Consider the following 14,786-nt stretch of genomic DNA (forward strand, 5'->3'; position numbering starts at 1 on the left):
ATCGCAGGACGCCATCACCTGAAGTTCATCCCGCACGCTCCAACGCTCCACCCCGTGAGGGTCTCACGTCATCACACCACCGTCCAGTTTTTTTTTATCTTCTTTTTCCAACTATTGTTATGAAGACTTTGGCTCAAAGCGGCTCCATAAGAGTCACAGGCACCCTTGATTTTCTGTTGTACACTTCCTAATCTCTTTCCCCCAAGAAATCTATGTGACAGCTATTGGAAAGTATCTACACCTGGGTCGTTATTTTCACCTCTTTCGGTATGTCTTGTCTCCAAAGTGCGGAATAAGACTCTCGCGTTCCGTCCAGACCTCGTTGCTTAATTGGTAAGGTGTCTGACTTTGGATTGGAAGATTGCGGATTTGAGTTGTCTTGAGGTTGCTGGTGATTTAGATCCCCAGGTTACTGTTCTTTTGAGTCTAGAGATTGTACATTGCTGTCTTATGTTATGAAATCAATGTCTTCTGCAATGTACTCTTTCAACGCTTAAATTCAGTCTTGGATCTCAAAAAATTGTTGAATTAAATGAAGCTCAAAGCACAAAAGAAAGATGACTGTCAGAAGGGGGATTTGATCCCACGCCTCCACATGGAGACTAGAAGACCCTCGCAGAGAGAAGATAGCATTCTTGAGTCTGGAGCCTTAGACCACTCAGCCATCTTGACAAGCTACTGCTGTTAAGAAAGTAGATATTTTTTTACATGGTTTCAAGGCAAGGGACTAGCTCTTAGGGGACCTTTTGCCACTGCATTGGTTTAAAGTGGCTTCATTAGAGTCACAGGGTAAGCAGACTTGAGATCCTGCATGTGAAGGCTAAGATTTCACATGTGTTTTTTGATGTGCCATATGACCACCAAACTTATCGCCCTCTGGGCATGCAGGGTTCTTCTACGTATTGTGCGTTGCCAACACCTTTAATGAAATCAAAGTTGATTGCGATGTACTGTTTCAAACACTTAAAAGCAAACTTTAATTCTTTCTCCAACTATTGTTATGAAGACTTTGGCTCCAAGTGGCTCCATAAGAGTCACAGGGCACCCTTGATTTTCTGTTGTACATTTCCTAATCTTTTTGCCCAAAGAAATCTATGTGATCATCCTTTGTATAATGTGCCACAGGGCCCACTACTGAAACACATTTCACACTAGAGTAAAATCTGTAAATTGTATTACAGACATTTTTCAGAGACAATTTGTGGATATTGCAACCTAAAACTAAACAAGTACATCAAATGCAGTCAACCACTGGAAAAAAAACACCACTCTAGTGGGACTCGAACCCACAACCTTTGAATATTGGCATTATTTTCGCATCAAAACTTTAATCTTACAAACGGAGCGCTAAACTGCTTTCCATACTTGTGTTAGATAGTTCTATTGTTTCAGATTACCATAATTTCTCACAGACAAATTGTGGATATTTGGAAATACAATTTAATCTTTCAATTAAAATCTGTCATTTTAAGATCTGTCAATAGTATTACAGAAATTTTTCAGAGGCAATTTGTGGATATTGCAACTTATAACTAAACAAGAACATCAAATGCAGTCAACCACTGGAAAAACCACAACTCTGGTGGGACTCAAACCCACAACCTTTGAATGCCTTGTCAAGTGCTAGAAGTCTAATGCACTCTCCATTGCGCCACAGAGCCTAGATATGGACGCGGAAAACGTCATGAAACCACCTATCTGACTCACGCATAGTCCTTCGTACATAGATGTTTCAAATGCATTAGTCGTTTCTGTGTCCTATGTTTGTCTGCGTGTTCTTATTTAACATCAGTCAGGATAAGAGTGATGACGTAGTCACGTAACTACGTACGTTTGAGGCGTGGTGATGGGCCGGCGGATGGTGAAGGGGCAGCATGGCTAGCGCGGAAGTACCGTAATCCCAAACGCCGACCGCTGACCGCTGACCGCCGACCGCCGACCGCCGAATGTTAAACGCCGAGCACCGAGCACCGAGCATTAAGCACCGACCGCACGCAGTGACCAGTGCTGAGCCCTGAGCTCGGGACGGCTTCAGACGACGGTGCCTTTTCTTCTCCTCCTTGATGGGGGGTGGAATGGAGACAGAGTGCTGAGTTTTGGATGTGGAGCGGTGGGGATTGCCTGGACTCCGGATGACGAACCTTTGTTTTTTGGGTTCCTGACGGTTTCCTGACGGTTTCCTGACGGCGGTGCTTCATCTGTTGTTTTTGGTTTTTTTTGTTTCCTACGTTTTGGCAACCAATTGCGGCGTGAGTGTTAGAAGCTGGACGCGGATGCTAAGCGTGGCAGAGTGCCAATAAAGCTCCAATAAAGTTGGAAGCGGTAACCGTGAGTTTCCTGGCTACTGGCTATTACACTCTTGATATCTCTAAATGAAATTACTAAAACCTGAATTAGCTGGACGCGGATACTAAGCGTGGCAGAGTGCCAATAAAGCTCCAATAAAGTCGGAAGCGGTAACCGTGAGTTTCCTGGCTACTGGCTATTACACTCTTGATATCTCTAAATGAAATTACTAAAACTTGAATTAAACCAACAAGAAATACATGAAACATACGAACTGTGTATATATGTATAAATATATATATATATAAATACTCCCTTTTTTTTTTTTTTTTTTGAAATAACATCCTATATTGCTATTGAAGATTATACCTTTCATTTTTTGAAATCTGATGTGTATGGATTTGCATATAATTTGCACTAATTCGCCTTAAATAGATTCTGGTTTAAAGGCGTAAAGATTTTTAAAGGTCTCTTCTCTATAGATAAAAGCGGGCAACGATAATGCCTCCAAAAGGTGACAAAACTGGCAAGGGTGATAAAGAGGAAAAATCTAAAATGTCTGTGAAAACAAAGAAACCTCCTCCAATTAGTGCCTACTACTCTCCTAAAAGTCAAACGGATACTTCTGTCTTATCATCTAAATCGTCTCCAGATCGACTAAGTGAGATTAGTATAACCAACCCGCCAGATTATATTACAAAGACCAATTTGATGATGGCACTAGATTCTTTATATATTAAAATTAAAGCTGATTTGGACCATAATCTTAAAGAATATAAGGAAGAAATGACCCATATGAAGGTCACTTTAGCTGCTCAATCAAAAGAAATTACTATGCTACATTTGAAAATCAAACAGCTTCAATCTCAAAATGAAGTATTAAAAGCAGATTTAACAAGACAAGATCTTAAACTTGCAGACCTAGAAGACAGGTCACGCAGACAAAATCTTAAAATTCGTGGGATATCTGAAGATGTGATCGAACTGGAACCGTACTTGATGGAACTACTTTCAACATATATAGACTGTCCAAAATACGGTCCGATATTAATTGAAAGAGCCCATAGACTTCCGCTGCCTCCTAATTGGACACAAACAAATACACCTAGAGATGTTATTATCTGTTTTGCCAACTCCAGAATCAAAGAAGATCTAGTTAAAGAAATGAGAAGGAACCCTACTAAAATTGCAAAATTTGCATCCCTAACTACATATCTCGATCTTTCACGTGCAACCAGAATACACAGAAAAAAATATTTTGATATTACTACTGTCGCTCGTGTATCACTAGAGGAACTCACCGCAGGAGTTATTCTGCCCAGAAAACTGCTGAATAGGGAGAAGCCCCAACAGTGGTAATCCAGGATTTAGATGATCCCAACAGTGAGACACTCTCCGTGAACACAGGTAGCAGGTAAGTACTGAGTATGGCAAACAGGTACAGGTGAGGGTGTCAGACAAGCCGGGTCGGTACACAGGAGCAGGTTAGCAGACAAGCCGGGTCGGTACACAGGAGCAGGTTAGCAGACAAGCCGGGTCGGTACACAGGAGCAGGTTAGCAGACAAGCCGGGTCAGTACACGGGAGCAGGTTAGCAGACAAGCCGGGTCGGTACACAGGAGCAGGTTAGCAGACAGGGCAGCAGGTAAGGGAACCCCTCTGGGAACTCCTGCATAGACGGGCAGCCTTAGATCTGCTCGTCGAGGAGTTCCCGGATCCGACCCTCCTTCTCCCATGTCGGTGGTCGGTCTGTTCGCCGCCGGCACGGAGAGAACGTGTACGTCCCTCGGGTGCCCGTGCGCCGCGAGCGGTAGTCCCCTCGCCGACCACGGGTCCGGAGGGAGAAGTATCGGGTCCCCGTGATCTGCGAGCAGACCCCCGCCCGCGGCTAACAGGACCCGAGGACGTGACTGTGACAACTACCTGTTTACGGCAAAATAATATTATTTATTCCTGGGGTTTCCCCACAAAATTGCGAATTAATTATCAAGGCAAAATCTATATTTGCAATGATCCTACACAAGCAAAGGACAATTTACTGAAATGGAATCTTACCATATAAGACTCTCTAATCTATAGAAGAAAATTTATGTTGTTTTTTATTTATTTTTTTTATTTTACATTTGTTTGGTTTTTTTTGTTGTTTTTTTTTTATGATATAAAGTATACGATATTACCATATTATTACCTAAAATACTATTCTAATTGGGAAATATTATGATTGGTTTATTCATTGAGTTGGCAATGTACTGGTTGGAAATGATGTGTTATGTGTTATAATTTTAGTCCAGTCACTAAGCTGGCAACGTATTGGTTGGATACGATATAAATGATATAAATGGTTGATAACAATATAAAAGATATAATAGATTACTTAGAATATAGATTATCACAAATTCTTTTTTTTTTTTTTTTTTTCTCTTAAAAATATTAGATAAAATTATGGGACTCACAGAGACTCACAGAGATATATAAGTATTGTTAATCTTTAGATAAGATATCTTCACAAAGTTAGAATTGAGATATTAGGATAGGAAAATTTAAAAGACACTAATATATACTCATGACACATTATATATATGGGTGAATAGTAATAGATTTATTAGAATAAATCACTTGAGAAGAAGGAGACTTCTATTATAGCTATTAACATAAATTTCCTTTCTGATATATATATTGACAAAAACCTATGATCATATACTAATATAGGTATATTTATATATATATATATGTATATATTTTTTTTTTCATTTTTTTTTTTATTTTTTTTTTTTTTTAATTACAATATTAGATAAAATTATGGAACTCACAGAGATTCACAGAGATATATGAGTATTGTTAGTCTTTGGATAAGATACTTTCCCAAACTAGAATTGAGATATTAGGATAAGAAAATTTAAAAGACACTAATATATACTCACGACACATTAGATATATGGGTGAATAGTAATAGATTTATTAGAATAAATCACTTGAGAAGAAGGAGACTTCTATTATAGCTATTAATATAAATTTCCTTTCTGATACATATATTGACAAAAACCTATGATCATATACTAATATGGGTATATTTATATATATATATGTATATTATTTCCCCTCCTTTTTTTATTTTTTTTTTTTTTCAGGATTAATGATATAAGATATAAGATATTATCACAAGCTATCACCTAAAATACCATCTCAAATGGGAAATATCATGATTGGCTATACTATCATGGTACTGGTTGGAAATGATATATTTTGTGTTATAATCTTGGTCTGGTTATTGAGTTGGTATGTACTGGTTGGAAATGATATATTACTGAGATGGCAATGTATTGACTTGAAATAATATAAATGGTTAATAACAATATAAAAGATGTAGATTATCACATTATTATAAATTATTTTATTTTTTTTGCTTTGCGTAATTTCATTAAATATGATATTTGGATAGATAGATATAGTTTATACTATTTTTATGGAAATAAGAGATGATTGTGCTCCTTACCTTCGTTGGCCTTAAAACACGTCCTCATTCCTTGCTGGTTCAAGGAATTTCTTCACACTAATGGCGGAAATAATGTTTTTCCTGCATAGTGTGTTGGGTTTGATTGTTTTTTTTGTTTATGAATGTTGTTGTCAGGTGTTTTCTAGTTGGAGATTGAGGGATAGGGAGCAGTGCTGGTGGAGGAGGGGAAAACAAATATTCCATGTCCCTTAAATTGATGACAATTAATGCACAGGGTTTAAATTCTCCATATAAGAGATCTTATTTGTATGACACATTAATCAAAGAGGGGATAGATATTGCATTTATTCAAGAGACACACTGGAATCAAATAATAGAAAAATCTGCTTGGAAATATCATAGATACCGACATATTTATGTATCTTCTGAAGCGGGGAGTAGCAGTGGCGTCTCCAGGTTTCATATTTAGGGGGGGCACATGGGGGGCCAGGGACCAAAGTAGGGGGGCCAATTATAAAACGGTACGTATACACTATATATATATATATATATATATATATATATACACACACACACGTTAGATGTGCATTTTTAACTACATAATATGCACTTATCTCTTTGAAGTAAAGACTGTGATTAAAATATGATTTCAAAATAACAGCTAAAGTGACAGTTATTTTTCATTCTTTAATATTAGCCCCTGCTGACAATATATATAAATATTAGACCCTGCTGCAGATATATAGAAATATTACACCCTGCTTCCGATATATATTAATATTAACCCCTGCTGCGGATATATATTAATATTAGCCCCTGCTGCGGATACATACTTATATTATACCCTGCTGCCGATATACATACAAATTATACCCTGCTGCCAACATATATTAATATTAGCCCCTACTGCCGATATATAGTATTAGTCCCTGCAGCCAATATATATAAATATTAGCCCCTGCAGCCAATATTTATTGATAATAGGCCCTGCAGCCAATATATATTAATATTAGCCCCTGCTGCCGATATATATAAACATTAGTCCCAGCTTCCGATATATATTAATATTAGCCCCTGCAGCCAATATATATTAATATTAGACCCTGCTGCCAATATATTTGCCACACTGACTGCAGATCAGGGGAAGACAGTGAGAGTCAGTGCAGTGTTCCCTCCTTCTGACTGCACCGTGACATTGAGAGGTCCTCTCCCCTGTAATCATCCCCAGAGTCCCTTTGTCCCCTCATTCACTAAACCATAGCGTTCTTTTACTTACACCCTGTAGTTCAGGTATAGATCAAATAAACAACACATGGAAACAGCACATGCAACTGAATGAGATAAAAAAAAACCTTGTATTTGCAGGTATACATAAATAATGTATGGAAACATAGCATTGCAGGTATAAACCAACAGGACACACAAACCCAGCATTGCAGGTATATATCAACTGGAAATCACATGTACACTCAGCACTGAAGGTTTAGATCAAATAAACAACACATGGAAACAGCACTCCAGGTATTGATCAACTGAATAAGACATACAAATCCTATATTTGCAGGTAAGCATTAATAATGTATGGAAATATAGCCGATACAGATGAACAGAATGACACAAAACCCAGCTTTGCAGATATAAATCAATTGGAAATTACATATAAACTCTGCATTAAAGGTATAGATAAAACCCCCTAAATTACAGGCATAGATCACTGGTCACACACCCCAAAGCCAACCCTGGTGTCCACGCTGCCCACATAGAACCTGACCAGCACCTAAGTTACACATTATGTCAACTTTGTCCCCAAACAGCTGAACGTACACCGTTTTTGTCCCATAAAGACCTCTCCCTCCCAATCTATCCTATCTACCCCCTCTCCCTCCCTATCTACCACAACTGCCTCTCTATCTACCACATCTGCCTCCCAATCTATCCTATGTACCCCCCTCTCCCTCCCAATCTATCCTATGTACCCCCCTCTCCCTCCCAATCTATCCTATCTATCCCCTCTCCCTCCCAATGTATCCCATCCACCCCCATCTCCCTCCCAATCTACACCCTCTCCCTCCCAATCTATCCCATCTACCCCCCTCTCCCTCCCAATCTATCCCATCTACCCCCCTCTCCCTCTCCCTCCCAATCTATCCTATCTACCCCCTCTCCCTCCCAATCTATCCTTATCTACCCCTTCTCACTTCCTACCTCTTCTGACTCTCTAACCCCCTCCTAACTTTCTAACCCCCCCTTTGAAGTTCACTTACCTTGGGCTTGTCCAGCGGTGAGATCGCGAGGTCTCTGTATCCCTGGTTCTGCCGGCTTCACTGCTGGGCGCCGGATATGACGACATATACCGGCGCTCGGCTTGAAATGCCGGCACTGCGAACCAGGAAGAGGCCTCGCGGTCGCGGAGAAGAGTGAGAGGCGCCGAACGGTTGCTGAGAACTTATTCCTCAGCAACCGCTCGGCGCCTCTCACTCTCTCCTCCGGGTCTATAAAAAAAAAAAAAAAGCCGGCGTTTCAATTGGGGGGGCACACCGGGGGGCACAGCATGATGTAGGGGGGGCCATGGCCCCCTCTGGCCCCCCCCTGCCGACGCCACTGGGGAGTAGCCATATTGATATCAATTAAAAATAAATTTGAGTATATACATCATGAAGCTGATAAGGAAGGAAGAAGGATTATACTTGTCTGTAATATAAATGATGTTACCTATACCATGGTTAGCCTATATGCCCCATCAGAAGGATCGACAAGATTTCTCAATTCAGCTATGGAAACAATAGAAAAAATCTCTAAAGGCTCATTGATTATAGCAGGCGACCTGAATTGCATAATCGATATTGAAAAAGATACTAAGACTTTGAAGAACCGTAAATCAGATGCGTGTTTAAAAACTAGGGCCAAAGCATTTTCCGATTCTCTATTTAAACATGGCCTTTATGATGTGTGGAGGGTGCAACATCCTGAGGAAAGAGACTACTCTTTCTTCTCGAATGTACACCAATCATATTCACGCATTGATTATTTCTTAATGCCTGGTCACTCTTTGGAAATCTCTACTACCTCTCTAATTGGAAATATCTCATGGTCTGACCATGCCCCAGTATTTATTTCTATCAAGGATAACCCTCAATATAGAACAAGAACTCGTTGGAGACTCAACGAATCTCTTTTAAAAACAGAATCCGATAAGATAGATCTGATAAAACAAACAACATCTTTTTTGGAGCATAATGATAATAATGAGACCTCAGATCTAAATTTGTGGTGCACCCTAAAATGTGTTCTTAGGGGACACTTAATAAAAAAGGGTGCTTGGATTAAAAAACAGAGAGGTAAAGAACTTGCCGATCTGTATATTGAGTTGGCAAAACTTGAGAGACTAAATAAACAATATCCATCCAGAGATTTCTCGAAGCAGTTAGAGACTATTAAAGAATCGATAATCATTAAACTTAAAATTAAAACTGAAACAATAATGCAAAGATTGAAATCTAGTTGGCATTATGGAAATAATAGAGTAGGGAAAAATCTTACTAAAAGATTGAAGGCACAAATTGAATCATCTAGAATAAAAAAAATTATACACAATGGAACAACTTGTATATCACCAACACAGATAGGCAATGCCTTTAAACAATATTATGAAACCTTATATAATTTACCCGAACCTAAGATTGCTACTACTGATATAGCTCAATTTTTAGAGACCTTGCATCTTCCAAAACTTTCTGCAGAAAAATTAATACAATTAAATCAACCACTAACAACTCAAGAGACTACTATTGCAATTCTTAATTTGAAAAAAGGGAAAGCTCCAGGCCCTGATGGCTTTTCAGCTATATTTTTTCCAATCTTGAACTCAGTAATTTCTCCCATCCTAACAAAATCTTTTAATTCTATTTCTACTGGAAGAAGTTTTCCAAAAGAGATGTTGGAGGTGAGTATATCGCCAATTCCGAAACCAGGGAAGGATCCTTCACTGGTTGCTAACTACAGGCCAATATCTCTCATCAATTTAGATGTGAAGATATATTCTAAGATCCTGGCCTCTAGATTGGCTCGAATAATACGAGATTTGATACATCCAGATCAGGCAGGATTCATTCCTGGTTCAATGTCATTGAATATATACATAGATATAAAATCTCTTCAGTTATAGTAGCTTTAGATGCCCAAAAGGCATTTGATAGGGTCAATTGGAAGTTCTTAGCTGAAACACTTCAAGCATTTGGTTTAACAGGTCTTTTTCATGACCTAACTATGGCCTTATATACATCTCCGGTCGCAAAGATTAGAGGCCCTTTTTTAGACTCAGATATGTTTCACATTTATAATGGTACAAGGCAGGGCTGCCCGTTAGCTCCCCTGTTATATGCTCTAACAATTGAGCCTTTAGCTGCCTATATTAGAAACTCTTCTAATATTCATGGTATAAATATTGATAAACATGAATATAGTATTACCTTATATGCAGACAATGTTTTATTAACATTATCTGCACCCTTATTATCTATCCCTGCTTTTTTAAAAGGAATAGAAAAATTTGGATACTATTCTAATTACAAACTTAATTTATCAAAGACTCAGATGATTCCATTTTATCTCTCTGAGTCTCAGATATCTATAGCTCATGGGCATATTCAAAATAATGATCAGACACATCAAATTGATTATTTGGGGATTATAATCGGACCTATACTAGAAGATATCGCCAATATAAATCATAAGAAACTTTTTCTAGAAATAAAATCTTCTCTAGCAAATTGGATGAAACTTGAATTCTCTTGGATGGGTCGTATTAATATTCTTAAAGCTTACATAATTCCCAAAATTTTATATCTTTTTCGATTAATACCTTTTTATGTTTCGAAAGATGTTATCTTAAAATGGGAAAACTTACTATCTCAATTTGTTTGGGCAGCTAAAATAATAAGATTACCCTCGGAGCTTCTTAAAAGACCTATTGAATCTGGGGGTTTAGGTTATCCTGATATAAAGGAACTATATGAAGCCTCTCAAGTAGCTTTTATGATGGCCTGGGGCTCTATAAAAGAGAAAAGCTCTTTGGGTTGGTATAATATAGAGAAATATAATCTTAAAAATCTCGACCCTTTCTTGTTGTTCTGGCTACCTCAATCCCAATTTCAGAAGAAAAAATTTCCGAGCTTAATAATTGCAGACATATTATCCTCTTTCTATAGAATCAAAAAAAGGTTTGCAAAAGGGATTCCATTTACAAAAAATTGTCCCCTGGATGTTCTATCATTTTACATACCTGATCTTGTACTGGACAATTGGAAAATCTCAGGAATAGAGCAGATAGGGGACCTTTATTTAGAGGGAAATCTGGCCTCTTTCTCTCTTATGACTGATAGATATATATTACCGTCAAGAGAAATCTTTAAATATATCAGATTAAAACATTTCTTAATATCAAACCCACCACCTGAATATAACCCTTGGTTGAAATTTATTACTTCGTGTATTTCTAAGGGAACACTGTCTAAGATTTTGAAATTTTTTAAAGATAATAAGACTCTTGATAAGTCTAAGGCACACAAACAATGGGAGAAAGAATTGGAAATTTCTATTCCCTTAGATTCTTGGTATAAAACATGGCAATTTACTAAAAAAGCAACTCACTGTATAAATCTTCAAGAACTCTTTTTTAAGATTATATATAGATGGTATATGGTCCCTACACGTATAGTTAAATTTCAACCAAAGAATGGAGACAGGTGCTGGCGATGCCATCTCGAATTAGGATCGCATAAACATATTTGGTGGGATTGTCAAAAACTAACTCAGTTTAAGATAAAAATATCTGAGCTTTATTTGGAATTGTTTGGGTCATATTTGGAACTCTCCCCTCAAAGATTTTTGTTTCATTTAGAGTTTATAGATATTAATAGTAATGAGCAGACCTTATGGGTTAATATACTTTTGGCGTTTAAAATCTGTATTGCTAGATATTGGAGAAAACAGGATTTGCCACATTGGCAAGAGATTAAATTGCAAATAAATTTACAAAGTAATGTAGAAAAATATTTTTTTCTGAAAGAAGCTAACTCAAGAGAGAGGTATGAGTGCATTTGGCAGAAAAGGTTTCAAATAATAGATTAAAAATTCCCTGTGCAGTAATACAACCACAGCACTGCTCCAACGGCCTTTGTTTTAGATCGATTTTGGCCTTGATAATTTATAATCTCCCTCTCCTCCCAAAGAAACACTGAGCGTTTGAATACTTAAAATTATTATTTTTTAATGCTATGAGCTTTAAGGGAATACAACAAATATTCATATATGAATGTCTATGTATATGTTTCTATGTTGTTATGTACCATATGTATTTTAATGTTTTGTCTAACATCAGTCAGAGGAAGGACAGTGGTCATAAAAAGCATATTGTGGCATGTGAAGTAAAGGAAATATAGTTATGTTTCTCTATGAGAAACGTATCCACACATTTTTTCGCAAACTTTACATGCAGACCGCGTGGCCTAATGGATAAGGCGTCTGACTTCGGATCAGAAGATTGAGGGTTCGAGTCCCTTCGTGGTCGGAGTTGCTGGAGCTTTGGTTCTGTTGTTCTTTAAAGTTCTTCCATATCAATGGAGGTCAGGCAAGTGGAAACCAAGATTTCAATAGTTTCTTTCCATGTTACGTGTCACCCAAGATCTTTAGTCCCTCTTGGTATGAAAGGCAGACATGTCAAAACTAAGATTTCAAATGTTTTTTTTCAATGTGCCATATGATCACCGAATGTAACCCCATCTTGGCCTACACGGTACCTCTACGGATAGTGCGTTGTTGCGAGATTTGATTCAATCAAAGTTGTCTGCAATTTACTCTTTCAAAAACTTTCAGCAAACATTAATTCTTTTTCCAACTATTGTTATGAAGACTTTGGCTCAAAGCGGCTCCATAAGAGTCACAGGCACCCTTGATTTTCTGTTGTACACTTCCTAATCTCTTTCCCCCAAGAAATCTATGTGACAGCTATTGGAAAGTATCTACACCTGGTTCGTTATTTTCACCTCTTTCGGTATGTCTTGTCTCCAAAGTGCGGAATAAGACTCTCGCGTTCCGTCCAGACCTCGTTGCTTAATGGGTAAGGTGTCTGACTTTGGATTGGAAGATTGCGGATTTGAGTTGTCTTGAGGTTGCTGGTGATTTAGATCCCCAGGTTACTGTTCTTTTGAGTCTAGAGATTGTACATTGCTGTCTTATGTTATGAAATCAATGTCTTCTGCAATGTACTCTTTAAACGCTAAAATTCAATCTTGGATTCTTTCTCAAAAAATTGTTGAATTAAACGAAGCTCAAAGCACAAAAAGAGATGACTGTCAGAAGTGGGATTTGAACCCATGCCTCCACATGGAGACCAGAAGACCCTCACAGAGAGAAGATAGCACTACTTGAGTCTGGCGCCTTAGACCACTTGGCCATCCTGACAAGCTACTGCTGCTACGAAAGAAGATATTTTTTTTACATAGTTTCAAGGCAAGGGACTAGCTCTTAGGGGACCTTTTGCCACTGCATTGGTTTAAAGTGGCTTCATTAGAGTCACAGGGTAAGCAGACTTGAGATCCTGCATGTGAAGGCTAAGATTTCACATGTGTTTTTTGATGTGCCATATGTCCACCAAACTTATCGCCCCCTGGGCATGCAGGGTTCTTCTACGTATTGTGCGTTGCCACCACCTTTAATGAAATCAAAGTTGATTGCGATGTACTGTTTCAAACACTTAAAAGCAAACTTTAATTCTTTCTCCAACTATTGTTATGAAGACTTTGGCTCCAAGTGGCTCCATAAGAGTCACAGGGCACCCTTGATTTTCTGTTGTACATTTCCTAATCTTTTTGCCCAAAGAAATCTATGTGATCATCCTTTGTATAATGTGCCACAGGGCCCACTACTGAAACACATTTCACACTAGAGTAAAATCTGTCAATTGTATTACAGACATTTTTCAGAGACAATTTGTGGATATTGCAACCTAAAACTAAACAAGCACATCAAATGCAGTCAACCACTGGGAAAAAAACACCACTCTAGTGGGACTCGAACACACAACCTTTGAATATTGGCATTATTTTCGCATCAAAACTTTAATCTTACAAACGGAGCGCTAAACTGCTTTCCACACTTGTGTTAGATAGTTCTATTGTTTCAGATTACCATAATTTCTCACAGACAAATTGTGGATATTTGGAAATACAATTTAATGCTTCAATTAAAATCTGTCAGATTAAGATCTGTCAATAGTATTACAGAAATTTTTCAGAGACAATTTGTGGATATTGCAACTTACAACTAAACAAGAACATCAAATGCAGTCAACCACTGGAAAAATAACAACACTGGTGGGACTTGAACCCACAACCTTTGAATGCCTTGTCAAGTGCTAGAAGTCCAATACGCTAGCCACTGCGCCAAAGAGCCTCGATACGTAGACAGAAAACGTCATGAAACCACCTATCTGACTCACGCATAATCCTTCGTACATAGATGTTTCAAATGCATTAGTCGTTTCTGTGTCCTATGTTTGTCTGCGTGTTCTTAATTAACATCAGTCAGAGGAAGGACAGTGGTCATAAAAAGCATATTGTGGCATGTGAAGTAAAGGAAATATAGTTATGTTTCTCTATGAGAAACGTATCCACACATTTTTTCGCAAACTTTACATGCAGACCGCGTGGCCTAATGGATAAGGCATCTGACTTCGGATCAGAAGATTGAGGGTTCGAGTCCCTTTGTGGTCGGAGTTGATGGAGGTTTGGTTTTGTTGTTCTTTAGAGTTCTTCCATATCAATGAATGTCAGGCAAGTGGAAACTAAGATTTCAACAGTTTCTTTCCATGTTACGTGTCACCCAAGATTTTTAGTCCCTCTTGGTATGAAAGGCAGACATGTCAAAACTAAGATTTCAAGTGTTTTTTTTCAATGTGCCATATGATCACCGAATGTAACCCCATCTTGGCCTATACGGTACCTCTACGGATAGTGCGTTGTTGCGAGATTTGATTCAATCAAAGTTGT

At 38.1% G+C, this 14,786-nt stretch overlaps 3 non-coding genes across 3 annotated transcripts; 2 read left to right on the forward strand and 1 right to left on the reverse strand.

Moving 5' to 3' along the window:
- The first annotated feature begins 12,234 nt into the window (after positions 1–12,234).
- TRNAR-UCG (transfer RNA arginine (anticodon UCG)) lies at positions 12,235–12,307 on the forward strand. The gene has a single exon. It is a non-coding gene; the product is annotated as a tRNA-Arg (tRNA).
- A 782-nt stretch (positions 12,308–13,089) lies between these two features.
- On the reverse strand, positions 13,090–13,200 carry TRNAL-CAA (transfer RNA leucine (anticodon CAA)). Its single transcript has 2 exons — positions 13,163–13,200; positions 13,090–13,135 (listed from the first exon to the last, which is right to left on the reverse strand). It is a non-coding gene; the product is annotated as a tRNA-Leu (tRNA).
- Positions 13,201–14,437: 1,237 nt separating this feature from the next.
- On the forward strand, positions 14,438–14,510 carry TRNAR-UCG (transfer RNA arginine (anticodon UCG)). The gene has a single exon. It is a non-coding gene; the product is annotated as a tRNA-Arg (tRNA).
- The last annotated feature ends 276 nt before the right edge of the window (positions 14,511–14,786 follow it).

Source organism: Sceloporus occidentalis, unplaced genomic scaffold (assembly GCF_023333645.1).
Source record: "Sceloporus occidentalis isolate IW3139 unplaced genomic scaffold, rSceOcc1.0.p SCAF_102, whole genome shotgun sequence".
Lineage (NCBI taxonomy): Eukaryota > Metazoa > Chordata > Lepidosauria > Squamata > Phrynosomatidae > Sceloporus > Sceloporus occidentalis.